This window comes from Mesoplodon mirus (assembly GCF_964341445.2).
Source record: "Mesoplodon mirus genome assembly, chromosome: 1".
Taxonomy (NCBI): Eukaryota; Metazoa; Chordata; class Mammalia; order Artiodactyla; family Ziphiidae; genus Mesoplodon; species Mesoplodon mirus.
Genome location: NC_138976.1, coordinates 71,490,810 through 71,504,479, shown reverse-complemented (window position 1 = coordinate 71,504,479; position 13,670 = coordinate 71,490,810). Strand labels below are relative to the sequence as shown.

At 43.8% G+C, this 13,670-nt stretch overlaps 1 protein-coding gene across 4 annotated transcripts in view; it reads left to right on the top strand.

Moving 5' to 3' along the window:
- Positions 1–13,670, top strand: part of JAK2 (Janus kinase 2) — a 252,887-nt gene that overhangs the window by 91,105 nt on the left and 148,112 nt on the right. For 2 of the 4 annotated variants that reach the window (XM_082605232.1, XM_082605231.1), the window contains one exon: positions 3,755–3,833. The gene's annotated coding sequence lies outside the window, so the exon portion shown is untranslated. Of the gene's footprint in view, positions 1–3,251; positions 3,435–3,754; positions 3,834–12,832; positions 13,040–13,670 lie in introns of those variants that run through there. The other 2 variants (XM_082605230.1, XM_082605229.1) reach the window with 2 other exon arrangements.

Genomic DNA, 13,670 nt, shown 5'->3' with positions numbered 1-13,670 from the left:
ATTACTGAGAAAATCCAGCGTATTTCTTATACCCCCCAGCTTGGGGATATCTATAATTTGTCCCCACCACAACCATAATAGGCATTTAATAACTGTGCTAAGGGTTTAAAAATACTTTTTCATCTAATCTTCAAAACAGCTCTTCAAAGAAGATATTCTTATCCTCATTATACTGATGATGAAATGGAAGCTTAGAAAATTTAAATGACTTCCTTGGTGAAAACAGTGATTCAAACCTGAGTCAGCCAGACTCAACCTTAAGTTCCTAAACGCTGAGCCATGGATTTCCAACCTTTGCACTGAAACCACTTAAGGACTTTAAAAAGAAGTGAATGCCAAAGCCCCATCTAACACATTCTGTCAGTCTTGTTGCAGGTGTGGGTTAGGGAATGGCAGTCAGGAGCCACTGCCACCATATTCTACTGCAGTAGAATGACAGAACTTGTGGCACAACACCCCATACTTGACAACTGGCTGCTAATTTTTACTTCGAGATATGGCCATACAATCAGTTTTGGATCTAAATGTGTTATCATCCAACCCAACTCACATTTCTTGTTTCTCCATGTTGTGTGAAAGAATGTCTTGAAAGACTTGGTCAAATGTCTTGGAATCCATCTTTTACCATTATCAAAGAATAGAGGAAACTTTCTGAAATATTCGCCCTGGGAGCAAATTTCTAGCTATGTCACTACCAGGGATCACGTAAAGAGTTAAAAAGTTCTCTACAGAGTGAAAAGAGCTAAACGTTCCAGGGTAATATTGGCTTAAAATCATAGTATTTTTGGTAAGGAGAGAGGCTTTCACTAGTAGAATGACACTAAGTAAGTCACCTTATCTCTCTGTATGGGTAGATTGATTTCTCATCTACAAGCCTGTGATTAATATATTTCCTTTGCCCACCCTGTCTTCCCTATCCAAATCACTATTATAAAAAAGAATCCCTTCCCCCACAAGAAACCCTCAATATTTACTCTTTCCAAATGGCCTTTCCCTGCAAAAAGGCAGTGAAGTAATAGATATCATGCCTGGTTGAATAAACACATCATTACAAAATATAGGTACATCATTTACTACAATGAATGTATCTGTACTGTTTAGAGTTCTTAAACAGGCTTTTGCCCCCCACCCCTCCCAAAGAGAATGCTTCCATTTCCACAGTTCAGATTTTCATTTTAACCCTAACATTAAGGCCGCCTTCAGCATTTTATGTTCTTTATGTGGGTCTGTGTTCTGGTTTCTACTCCAGTTAACAGTTTTTGTTTGCAGGAAAAGGGAACTCTCATGGTGGTCGCTGCTTGTAATTTCAACCTTAACATTCTAAGCAGATTTTAGATTTGCTGTTGAGTCACAACTCCTATTTCTAATTTCTTTTTAGAAATTAAACAACGACAACAACAACAACCAAGAACTCTCCAGCATATTTTGCTTGTCAGACAGTAGCCATAGGAATGCAGTTCCCCTGTAAATCCCTTAGGAGAAAACAGGGCTCTAGTTCACTACTTACTTTAAAGAAGTCAGTGTGAATTCAAGTCATTTCCTATCCTGCTATCATTTGCTCAAAGACCTTTTGCAATGGGTCTTATGTAAGAAGAAATGCAGGAGTTGCTTTGGTGAAGTTTATTTAAAGAAACCATTAAATACAAGCTTGACCTGAATCGCAGCATCATTTGTATGGGGAAACAGGGGCTATAAATGCATGTTTGTTTTTCAGATTGACAGAAGGAAGGCTGATGATGAGTGAAAAAGGCCCTACACAGTTGGGTCACAGGCTACTTCTTCGGCCTCACCTCTTACCACTGCCCCTTCCTTCACTGTCCTCCAGCCAGTGACCTCTTTCCCGGTCCTTTGAACTTGCCAGGCACCTTCACTTCTCAGGGTCTTTGCCTTTGCTAGTGTTTCTGCATGAAACTCTTTTCCCAGATAGCCACAGGACTGGCTTGTTCTCATCCTTCAGATCTCTGCTCAAACGTTAGTTTCTCTGGGAGGTCTTTCCTGGCCACCATAACTAAAGTAGCACACTGCCTCCTCACTTCCTGCTCCTTTACTTTTCCTAGCAGCAGTTATACTCTGGCACATTATACTGATAAATTGAAAGCATTTTTGTCGCGTTATCAGAATACAAGCTCCAGTGGGGCAAAGAGTGTGTGGGTTGTGTTCACATATCATCCTTGGGGTCCTACAGCCTGGCACACAGTAGGTGCTCTGTAAATATTTGTTGAATGAATGAATGAGGCTCTTTGGGGTGGTGGAAGTTGTTTCTCCTCCTTTGCCAGGCCTTGCCGCCATTCCACAGGCATCTGGGCACCTCATCCCACCCTCACCCCTTTCCAGCAGAGGTGACTGGTTGGAATCAGGCGCACGGAATTGCATTGGCGCGAAACGGTGCGTATGAACGCGTTGCCCCAACCCTCGGCGCTACTCCTCTCCGCCTAGCGGCCTGGACTGTGGAGGGGCAGGTTTGCTGCACCCCGAACGTGGGAGCAAAAGCAGAAAAAGACAACAGTGCGCGGGAGGGGAAAGTCTCTGTGCGGTGCCAGGTTGTGCGCCGGAGGCGCCTTCCCGGCGTGACTAACTCATTCCCAGCCGCCTCCACGGCGGGCGGCGGCCACGCACACGGCCATCTGCGGAGGGCCCAGCCCAGCTCAAGTCCCCCCGCCCGTTCACGCCCAGGGGCCACCGCGGGAATCTCCGCGCACGCTCGCCGGCTTCCCGAGAAGCCACGGTCCTGCGTAGCCAGTCACCGTCGGCCCCTCCGCGCGCGCCAGGGAAAGCGCGGCCTGGGTGGAGAGGCACACGCGCGCACGCGCAGACCGGGGGCGCACGCCAGGCGCCCGCCCCCGCCCCCGCCCCGCTCCGAGGCGGCCTCAGACAGCCGTGAACCGGCCGCCGGACCCGAGGCCAACTGGGAGGCTGAGTTGGACGTAAATAGGACATCCCAGACAGTGTCGCCTGCGGCGCTGAGAAGACGGTGTGGCTTGGGAGAGGGTGGAGACGACGACTGTGACGGGCTTCCCGGCTGCCCGAAGTGGGAGTGGTGTGGGCTGCCGGAAGGAGAGAGGAAGAGGAGCAGAAGGGGGCAAGAAGCGGCCTCCGCTAACGGCCTCCCTGGGCGCTGAGAGGCTGGGCCGGCTCCCGGCTCGCTCGTCAGTTCGTGCCGCCGCCTCGGCCACTCGGCCCCGGGGCCCGGACTTGCGGCGCGCGTCAGGGCGGAGGGCTGCTATCGCCGCGCAGGGAGAGGCCCGGCCCTCGCCGCCGAGGGATGTGAGTGGGAGCAGAACCCGCACGGGAGGGCCCCCGAGGGCCCAGCCTGGCGGACGCTCGGACCCTTGCCCGCTCCAGGGGCTTCGAAGATCGTGGCCGGGCGGAGGCGCCGGGTAGGAGCAGTCCCTGCGGCCTCGGGGCGCGTCCTCGTCGCCTGATCCGTGCAGCGGGTGGGTGTTATCGCTGCCTGGGCTCCGGGTGGAGGGCAGCAGTTCTCTCTTCACCCTCCCTCCCACCTGCTGATCCCCGCTTTCCCTTCGCTAGTGGCAGTAAACTTCTCGGCAAGAAAATCCTCCTCTTTAAGAGGGAACCTACAACGGAGTGTCTTGCGTTGATATTTGCATCCTTATGTGTCTGATATTCCTCCTCCCCTTTTACTTATCCCTCTTTAAAATTTTCTAGATATCTGAACAGCCTAGAAAAGAGCATCTATTTCCCCTGGATTTCTGCGGTACTAACTGCTGCTTTTTTTTTTTTTTTTTTTTTTTAGGTTTCGGAAGCAGGCAAGGCAACAAGATGTGATCTGTTTCTCTTCTGCAGAAGAGGCCCTTCCTCCCCTTCCCGCGAAGGTGGGTATGCGATCCTGGCTGCTGTCTTTTTTCGCTGCAGTAAAGACGAGGGTGTCTCGAGCTGTTGTGCGTAGGAAGGTTGGAAGCGTGTGTCGACAGGCAGGGCTCATTGTTGCTTACTCCTTTGAAAATGGCAGTACTGAACTTTGAATATTGCTCTGGGAGGGTAATTTTGGGGGTTATTGTTGCTCTTGGATCCTTTAAGAAACGTTAATTGTTTGTTTCTCTGCTGATGGTACATTGTCTTTCTTTGCAGAGAAAACGTTGTCCGTTACCCTTTCTCCTCAGGCAGCCAAAGATTGTTAATCTTTGAACGAGGAACATTTTCAAGTAATAAGAGATACCTATTGAGAGGACACGTTAGCTGCCCTTGCTGGGCTTTCTGCTACCACACTGAATGCTTCGTGAATGGTTTTATCTGCTTAAGTTTGCTGTGTCGGTTGAATTTACCCATTTTGCTTTCCGATGGTTATTAATCTGCCAGGAGAAACTCCTTTTCTCTGAATGAAAGGATAGGGGCAGCTGAGTATGTCACAGAGGGGAGGAAAAATGTGGAGAAGGAAACTACAAGTGGGAATAAGAGCTATGACGATTGCTTTTGGTTTCATAATAGGTTTGTACAAGTGAGTTGTTGGGCTACTGCAGATATTCTGATATATCACCCAATAGTTATGAAGATGAATAATCAACCTTTGGCCTACCTTTCCCTACCCCCTTCACCTTTTACCACGTTAGGTATGAGAATCACTTGCTTGTATGTGCACATATCTTTTAGTGTGTAACATATCTGCAAAGCAGATGTGTCCAACATTTGCCTTAACAAGTATTTACCTGTACAGGAAAGCTACAGTACTTGCTGACTAGTTAAGCATATAATGCTTGTTTTGGCTCTGAGTGTCCTGTGCTTGGAGTTATTTAGCATGTTTTAGGGACCTGTTAAGGAATAGTTTGTTTCATTTACTGGTTTTTCCTGGTGATTTGAGACAGGTGTCTCAGGTATAGGATGGGAACATGGTCTTTCCTCTACTTCACCTGGTTATTGCTGAAAGGTGAGATGCTTTTGAGGCAGAGTAGGGAAGGACATTGGCTTTGGGGTCAGATCTGGGTTTGAACTCTGGTGTTCCTGCCACTTAATAGTGGTATTATTTAAAATCTCTTTGAGCCGCACTTTCTTATAAGATTGTTGTGAGGATTGAATAAGATTATGCATGCGAAGTAGTACATTGCTTGGCTACTGTGAAAGTCATGGCTGGGCAGGCAAAGGATATTCAGAGAAGGGCACAGTGACTACATAATGTGATCTGACAGTGACCAGTATTTCTTCCTCTTTAGTATAAGGAGAAAAAGGACTTTTATGTCTTGAAGTGGTTAAGGGGTCTTAGAGCCTTTTTATGGAAAGGTTTGACCCTTATCATGTCTCCCCACCCCCCCCCACATTTGTGCTGCCCCTACCAACTGTTGTGCTGCCCTCTTGTGGTTAACCATGCTAATAAGAACTTTCTTTTGCTCCTCTCCCATTGCTTTTTATTCTTCTCTTTTTTAGGCCCCTTTTCTTTGTTCCCAGTTTCCCAAACTGTGTGCTGAGGTGGCCCAGAGTGCCATTGAACTCAAGCATGAACTGATAGTTTGAGGTAGTTCACAGTTTCAACATTGGATTGACACATTCCTTTCTACAATGTCATGTTTTTGCAAAGCTGTATTTTTAGAGGTTGCTCTGATAAAAAGCAACTACTGTATGAAACAGGATACTAGAGTGTCATGTTGTCCAATTTGATTCCAGGTTTGAGAGTTTGTACAGTGCCCAACAAGCACTAAGTTATAAGAACATTAACACTTAAGTGGTTTAAACCCACCTACTTAAATATTTCTTTTGGCCTAAGGGTGCTATGAAAAAATTACTAAGACTAAGGATTTCCTAAATGGAGCAAGTTTGGGAACCTTTGCCTTAGCTTTTGGCTGGATCTTCTGATAAATTTTTTTAAATGGGAAAACTGCATTTTTTAATGTTGGTCAGTAATTGATTCCCCTCCCCACCAAAATTATTGATACAGTTATTGATACAGCCAGTTATAAATTTATTGATAAAGCCATTACTAGCTGATCATAGCTTAGTATATTTACTCTCCTATTTAATATCTTTATAGCTTCTGTCTAGCTCTTTCGTTTTAGACTAATCCTGTTGATTGTCATTCTAGTTACTTTCTGGTTTTTCCAGTACTGTTTTTCTACTAGTATTTTTGACGATCTCCTTAAACTTAACATACCTTAAATGAAAATCATCTTTTTATACCCCTTTGCAATTTCCTTCTCTCCCAGCCACATAGGCTTTAAATTAGATGTCATCTTTAAACTACCTCTTTCATTTACCTCATATATTAATCCATTCAACATGTCCTATTCATATTTATTTTGTCATTCATATCTCTGCTTCCCCCACTTTTACCACCTGAATCCCGGGACTCTTATCCTCAGCCTAGAATATTGAAAGTCATATCAACCTCTTAGAATCAGAGTAGTAAGAAATCAGGTTGGAAATGTAGATTGAAATTAGATTATGGACGGTTTTAAGTACTAGGATGAGAAGAATGTATCCACACTTTGCTTCATAGGTAATAGACAAGCTTTAAAAGTTTCTGATTGAGAAGGAACTTGCTTAAAAAAGTATTTTAAGAAAATCACAGTGGCACCAGCACTGGGTAGAGTATGAGTTGGAAAGAGAAGTGATAAAGCTAGGAAAATAATCTGGGCCTGAGGTAATGAGGATTTGGCTTTAGTGAAAATAAGACTGGAGAGATGTCACACAAGGCTTAATGCTGGACTGAATAAGAAAGGCGGATGTAGTGGGGGGAGGGAGAGGAGTAATCAAAAATGACTGAAGTTTTGATCCTCAGTGACAGAGGAAATCAAAGAGTGTTGAAACTCTTAAGATATCTGAGAACATGTGCATTAGGAAACCCAGAGAGGTTTAAAAATGTGGCCAAAGTTACTCACCTAGTTGGTGACAAAAAAAACTAGGGTTTTATTCATGACAGTACTGACAGAAATAGGTATGAGGTATTAGTAGCTGGGTGATGGGATACAGACAACTGGGCTTATATTTTGGATATGTTGAGTTTGAGGTGACAGTGGGGTAAGTAAGTGAAAATAGATAGCCAGACAGTGGGACAATATGACTAGAACTTAGTAGAGAAATTTAAGGCTGGAATTGTGCTTAGAGAGAAGAGCAGCACATCTGAGATTGAGCCTTGGGAACTGCACATAATTAGAGAATGGGTGAAAGAAGAGGAATTGGCAAAGGCGACAAAGATGGAGCAGTCAGCGTGAGAAGCAGGTGGGTGGGTAGGTTAAGAAGTTGGGATTGATTAACAAGTTTACCATTGTTGATCACTGCCAAGAAGTGAGAAGAATCAGAATTTTAAAAGGTCTTGGGACTTCCCTGGTGGCTCAGTGGTTAAGAATCTGACTGCCAATGCAGGGGACATGGGTTCGAGCCCTGGTCTGGGAAGGTCCCACGTGCCACGGAGCACCTAAGCCTGTGCGCTACAACTGCTGAGCATGCATCTAGAACTCTCGAGCCACAACTACTGAGCCCACGTGCCACAACTACTGAAGCCTGTGCTCCTAGAGCCCGTGCTCCGCAACAAGAGAAGCCACTGCAATGAGAAGGCTGCACACTGCAATGAAGAGTAGCCCCCTTTCGCCACAACTAGAGAAAGCCCGTGCACAGCAACGAACACCCAATGCAGCCAAAAATAAATAAATTAATTAATTTTAAAAAAAAGAAAGAAAAAGGTCTTAAAAATGTATACTGCTGTTTTTCCTAATATAAAACCTAGAAAAGCAGAAGAAAGAAGAAAACAGCTTATGGTTTCCCCATGCAGAAATAACCATTGCAAATATTTTGTTCTCCCTAATATAACAAAAAACTGTTGAATTTGACTTTTGGTTGATCAGTGGAGACTTCTATTCAAAGCTCTCCATCCCTGGGACTAATGATGAGAATTTTAGACACAATAAAGACTAGGAGGTATTTTTTGACAGAATGTTTGTCATTAATCTGTGTCCTTTCATATCACACTACACAGGGGCCCATATTCCTTATGGGCATTAGCCCTGCATTTATATTATTTGAATGAGTAGACATTCAGTGGTTAGCATTAGACATTCATTGGTCTGTCAGTTTAGACAGATAACCTCTAGGTGCAATTGTACTGGTAAGATCTGAATAAAATGATAAGGTATTAATTACTAAAAGGAAAGAGAAATTCTTGGTAGATAACTTATAAAACCGAAGGTAGCATAATTAAGAGTATTCAGATTAGGAGAATTGGAAAGGACAAAGGAAGTGTTATCTGTTTTTGAAGCCTGTACAGTATAGCTACTCTAAAGGTGAATGAGGTAGAGATAGTCCATGGGCTATTTGTTTTGCTTGAATGAGTATTTTGATCTTCCCAAGGACACTCTTCTGCCTTTTTTGGTATCAGTCCTTGAGAATAGGGCATTCATTATTGCTTACTAAGTTATTTTAATAAATTCTGATTATGAAATATGCCAGTAGGTAGTATTTTTTATAATATAAAAGGTAGTGTGATGTGAGGAAGTACACTGTTTTGGAAATCAGGGGATCAAGGACTGACTGCTGTCAATATGGTGTGTGATTTTGAGCAAGTCACATAATCAGTGAGTCTTGTTCTTTTCCTCATTTGGAAAATGAAGGAGTGGACTAAATTTTTTAAAAAAACTGTTTACTTTAAAAAGGTGAAATCACATGGTAAAGTGTGCATAAAGTTTAAGAAGTAAATGGTTTAAATGTTTATAACAAAAACAGCAGCCCCTTGCCTCTGTCCCCCTCCCCACCATCTCTGATTGTTGTTCTCCAGGAAACCACTTTCAAATCATAAAACAGTGTCTTCTGCTACTTAGCTCCATATGTGTAAATAACACAATCCACCATCAATAGGCCCCTTTCCTCCAATTCTGTATCTGTACCTGTACTCTGCCCTTCCCTCCTTTACAATGTATGTACTATTCAGTGTCCCTTGTAAGGCTTCTTCATCTATTTGGGTAGAGGAAACCATCCCCTTTTGCCTTCAAGGACTTTAGCACTGTATTTCTCTCTCCTATTCTTGCATTCTCAATTTTTCCCTCTACTGGATCATTTCCATTAGTATGTATTTTAGTTGCTATCACTTTGTGACAAAACCACCCCAAAACTTAGTGATGAAAAATAACTACTTTATTAGACTCATATTACGAGTCACTATTTCAGATAGGGCACACCAGAGATGACTTGTTTCCACTCTACAGTGTCTAGGACCTCAGTTGGGAAGAGTTGCTGGCTGGGCGTAATTTGAAGGTAGAGGGCTAGAATCATCTGGAGGTGTCTTCACTCACATGACTGGTAATTGACACTGGCTGTTGACTGAGATCTCAGCTGGGGCTCTTAACTGGGACACGTACATGTGGCTTGGACTTCCTTAAAATATCGGGGCCTCAGGGTAGTTGGCTTTCTTACCTGGTGAGTCAGGGTTTAAAAGTGAGTATTTCAGTGAACATGGTGAGGTGGGGGTGGGGAATAGACTCTGCTTCTTGTGTTACCGAACCAGGTTCCTTTGCCTGATGTGCAGGAAGCCACATGCTGAGATGCTGAGGTTTGCAGCAGAGAAAATGTTTACTCATGGGGCAGCCGAATGAGGAGACTGGAGAACAAATCTCAAATCTGCCTTCCCGAAGGTGAAGCGCTTGGGATATTTATGGAATAAAGGAGAACGGTGGTCTGAGGCATGGGGAAAGGTGATTGGAAGCAGGAAAAAAGTGCAGTGATTGAAGTTCTGCACAGGCACAACTGAGCTACATGCTTCTTCATAGGGTGCATGTTCAGAAAATGGTGGCATTAGCATGATCTGAGGGTGGAGCTATTGGTCTTCTGACATGAAAAGGTGATCCATTGGACAATCAGGCAGTCCCAGTTGAACGGGTGGTGGTCTCAGCTGGTTTGAGCTGGTCAAGAACTAGCTCTAAGCTCCTGAAAAACAACTTAGGCAAGCATTATTATAGTGACTTATAGTCTAAGGTGTTATCTATGAGAAAGCTGTTGGGAGTTTAGATATATTGCTTGGCTAATGACTGTTAGCTATATGGATTTTAAAATCAACTAAAGGCAGGCAATTAAAATCAAGTGAGTCAGGTTAGGTTTGGTGGACCTAATCAGGTTAGCCCTCGGTATAAATTGGGGAGCGGCAAGGTCACACTGTGGAAGAAAACATGGGATGGGAGATTTTGTTATGGCTATCTCTGGACAATATTATTGCCATAATTGCCATTTTGCCACACTTCACATCCCTGCTACGTCCAAAATACACTAACTCCTTCCTCAGAGACCTCTAATTCACATCCCATAATGACATCACTCAAAATCCAGTATCTCATCATTGAAATCAGGTCCAGATGAAGATGAGGTTCCTTGGGTATGGTTTCTTGAGAATGATTCCTCTTTAACTGAAGACCTGTGAAAAGACAAGTAATATGCCTCCACGTAATTAAACTACAAGATTGGAAAGGCATGCATTAACTGCATTAGACATTCCTGTTCAAAAAAGAGGGAAAAGGGGAGTCACACGGCATTCTATGGCAATTCCGAAACCTGGCTGTGTGCATGATGGCAGTTCCTTGATTAGGGTTCAGTCCTGTTCCCTGGAAGTTGTTCTTAGTGGGCCATGGCATCTTTTGGTCTTTGGCTTCACCTTCTGAATCATTTTTTTTTTTCCCCAGAAGAACTGATCTTGTTTGCCACTGAGTAAGCTTCTGAGCTTGCTTCCTGCCTGTAGTAGTTTGGGGTCCAAAGCCTCCTTTTATTTTATATTATTACTGTCCCTTTCATTCTAAGCTAATGTAACTCCAGTAAAAACTTTGTGGACTTCCTGTGTGTCAGTTCATAATCTACTCCATCAGACAAAAGTCATACCCACAAATCTGTTTTGAGAGGAACTTTTTCCTACCTTAGGCTTCTGTGAAGCTGCTGTAGAACAATATCCTTAAGATCCTAAGGTATTCTCTTGTTTGAAAGGATCTGTGAGGTACTGATTCAGATCTTTCTGAGGTCTGAACAGTGGTCCCACTCTAGATTTGGTTTTTGCCTTGAGGCCCTTTCTTTTTTTTTTCTTTCTTTCTTTCTTTTTTTTTTTTTTTTTTGCAGTACGCAGGCCTCTCACTGTTGTGGCCTCTCCCTTTGCGGAGCACAGGCTTCGGACGCGCAGGCTCAGCGGCCATGGCTCACGGGCCCAGCTGCTCCGCGGCATGTGGGATCTTCCCAGACCGGGGCACGAACCCGTGTCCCCTGCATCAGCAGGCGGACTCTCAACCACTGCGCCACCAGGGAAGCCTGAGGCCCTTTCTTTAAGAACATTTTGCTGGCTGAAAAGACTGTTCTTAGCCCTTTACATTTCATTGAAATTCCACTCAGAAAGCGAATAGCTCATTTTTTATTTCCTCTTGCTGCTCTTTCACTTATAAAGGCAGATAGAAGAAGCTAGCTGTTTCTTCAACATTCTACCTAGAATCTTCTTAATTTATTAACTATATGTTTTATCTTCCATGTTACCATAGGTGATAGTTTTGCTAAACTTTACTATATAACAAGGGTCTCCTTTTATTTAGCTTTCAATAGCATTTTCCTCATTTTCCTTTAAGCCCTCACCGACAGCCTCCTTGAGGCCTGTTAAGTTTCCATTAAATCTCTTCAAGGCCCTTTAAATTTGTGAACACAAACTCCCGATGGGTCCCTATCTGTTCCTGGCTTTACTAGAACTGTTCCCTTACCCAGTAGTTCTTTTTTTTTTTTTTTTTTTTTTTTTTGGCGGTATGCGGGCCTCTCACTGTTGTGGCCTCTCCCGTTGCGGAGCACAGGCTCCGGACGCGCAGGCTCAGCGGCCATGGCTCACGGGCCCAGCCACCCCACAGCATGTGGGATCTGCCCGGACCGGGGCACGAACCTGTGTCCCCTGCATCGGCAGGTGGACTCTCAACCACTGTGCCACCAGGTAAGCCCCCCCAGTAGTTCTTAATCAGAATTACCTAGATAGAGGTCTTGTTTACACACAGATTGCTGGGCCCCGTGCCCAGAGTTTCTGATTCAGTAGGTCTGTGGTGGGACCTGAGAATTTGCATTTCTGATAGATTCCCACGTGATGCTGATGATGTTGGTTTGGGTACCAAACTGTGAGAGTCACTGATTTAAACCAGGATTTGGCAGTATTTCTCTTAAAGAACAGAGAGTAAATATTTTGGGCTTTTCAGGCAAGATTGTCTCTAATACAACTACTCAACTCTACCATTGTGGTGCAAAAGCAGCTATAAATAAAGAGACATGTAAAGCTTTATTTACAAAACAGGCAGTTTTGTAAAGCTTTCTTTACAAAAACAGGTAACTGTCTGAATTTGACCTGTGAGCTGTAGTTTGCCAATTCCTAATTTATACCATTACTTGACTCCATATTGTCTTCAAGCTACTGCCCCATTTCTACTGCCTTTGGAGCAAAGCTCTTTGGAAGAGTTGTCTCTATTTGTCTCTTCTCTTTATTCTCTCTTAAAATACTTATGTCCTGCTACCTGGCTCTTTGGTGGGGTTAATGGCAGACTCTGGGAGGGCTCACGCCAAGGAGTACTTCCCAGAACTGCTGCCAGTGTCGTTGTCCTCACGGTGAGCCACAGCCACCTGCCACCTCTGCAGGAGACCCTCCAACACTAGCAGGCCGCACCACAAGACTTGCAGGATCTTAGTTCCCCGACCAGGGATTGAACCTGCGCTCTGCAGTGGAAGTGCGGAGTCTTAACCACCGGACTGCCAGATGAGGACACCACATTAGTTAAATTGGCAAAGAAGGATTCAATGCCAGACAGTTGACTCAGCAAGGTCACCCACCATCCTAGAAGTCTTGCTCCTGGTAGCTGCCAAGCCTACATCTGACTAAATTTAATTCATCTTCTAAAATCTTTTTTAGAAACTCTGAGCCCTGGTCTTGACTATGATGGACAAGTCTTCAAGGAGGATTCCAAACAGAACTAATATGGCACTCAGTCTCAACTTCAATACAGAAATGAGCTGAAAAATGGTTCCAGTAAAAGGATTCTTCATGTTGAATAATCAAGCCATTATTATAGCATTATGAAAAAATGAAGACTCATCTTGGTCTAATATTTAACTGAAGGTAAAATCAATATTTATGATGACTGGAAATTTATTATATCTAATTTTTTAAGTACCAGGTTCCCAGAGTTCCTTCATTCTGGGATAGCCTCATCCACCAGAGGGAAGACAGCAGAAGCAAGAAGAACTACAATCCTGCAGCCTGTGGAACAAAAACCATATTCACAGAAAAATAGACAAGATGAAAAGGCAGAGGGCTATGTACCAGATGAAGGAACAAGATAAAACCCCAGAAAAATAACTTAATGAAGTGGAGATAGGCAACCTCCCAGAAAAACAATTCAGAATAATGATAGTGAAGATGATCCAGGACCTTGGATAAAGAATAGAGGCAAAGATCGAGAAGATGCAAAAAATGTTTAACAAAGACCTAGAAGAATTAAAGAACAAACAAACAGAGATGAACAATACAATAACTGAAACGAAAACTACACTAGAAGGAATCAATAGCAGAATAACTGAGGCAGAAGAACGGATAAGTGACCTGGAAGACAGAATGGTGGAATTCACTGATGGGAACAGAATAAAGAAAAAAGAATGAAAAGAAATGAAGACAACCTAAGAGACCTCTGGGACAACATTAAACACAACAACATTCACATTATGGGGGTCCCAGAAGGAGAAGAGAGAGA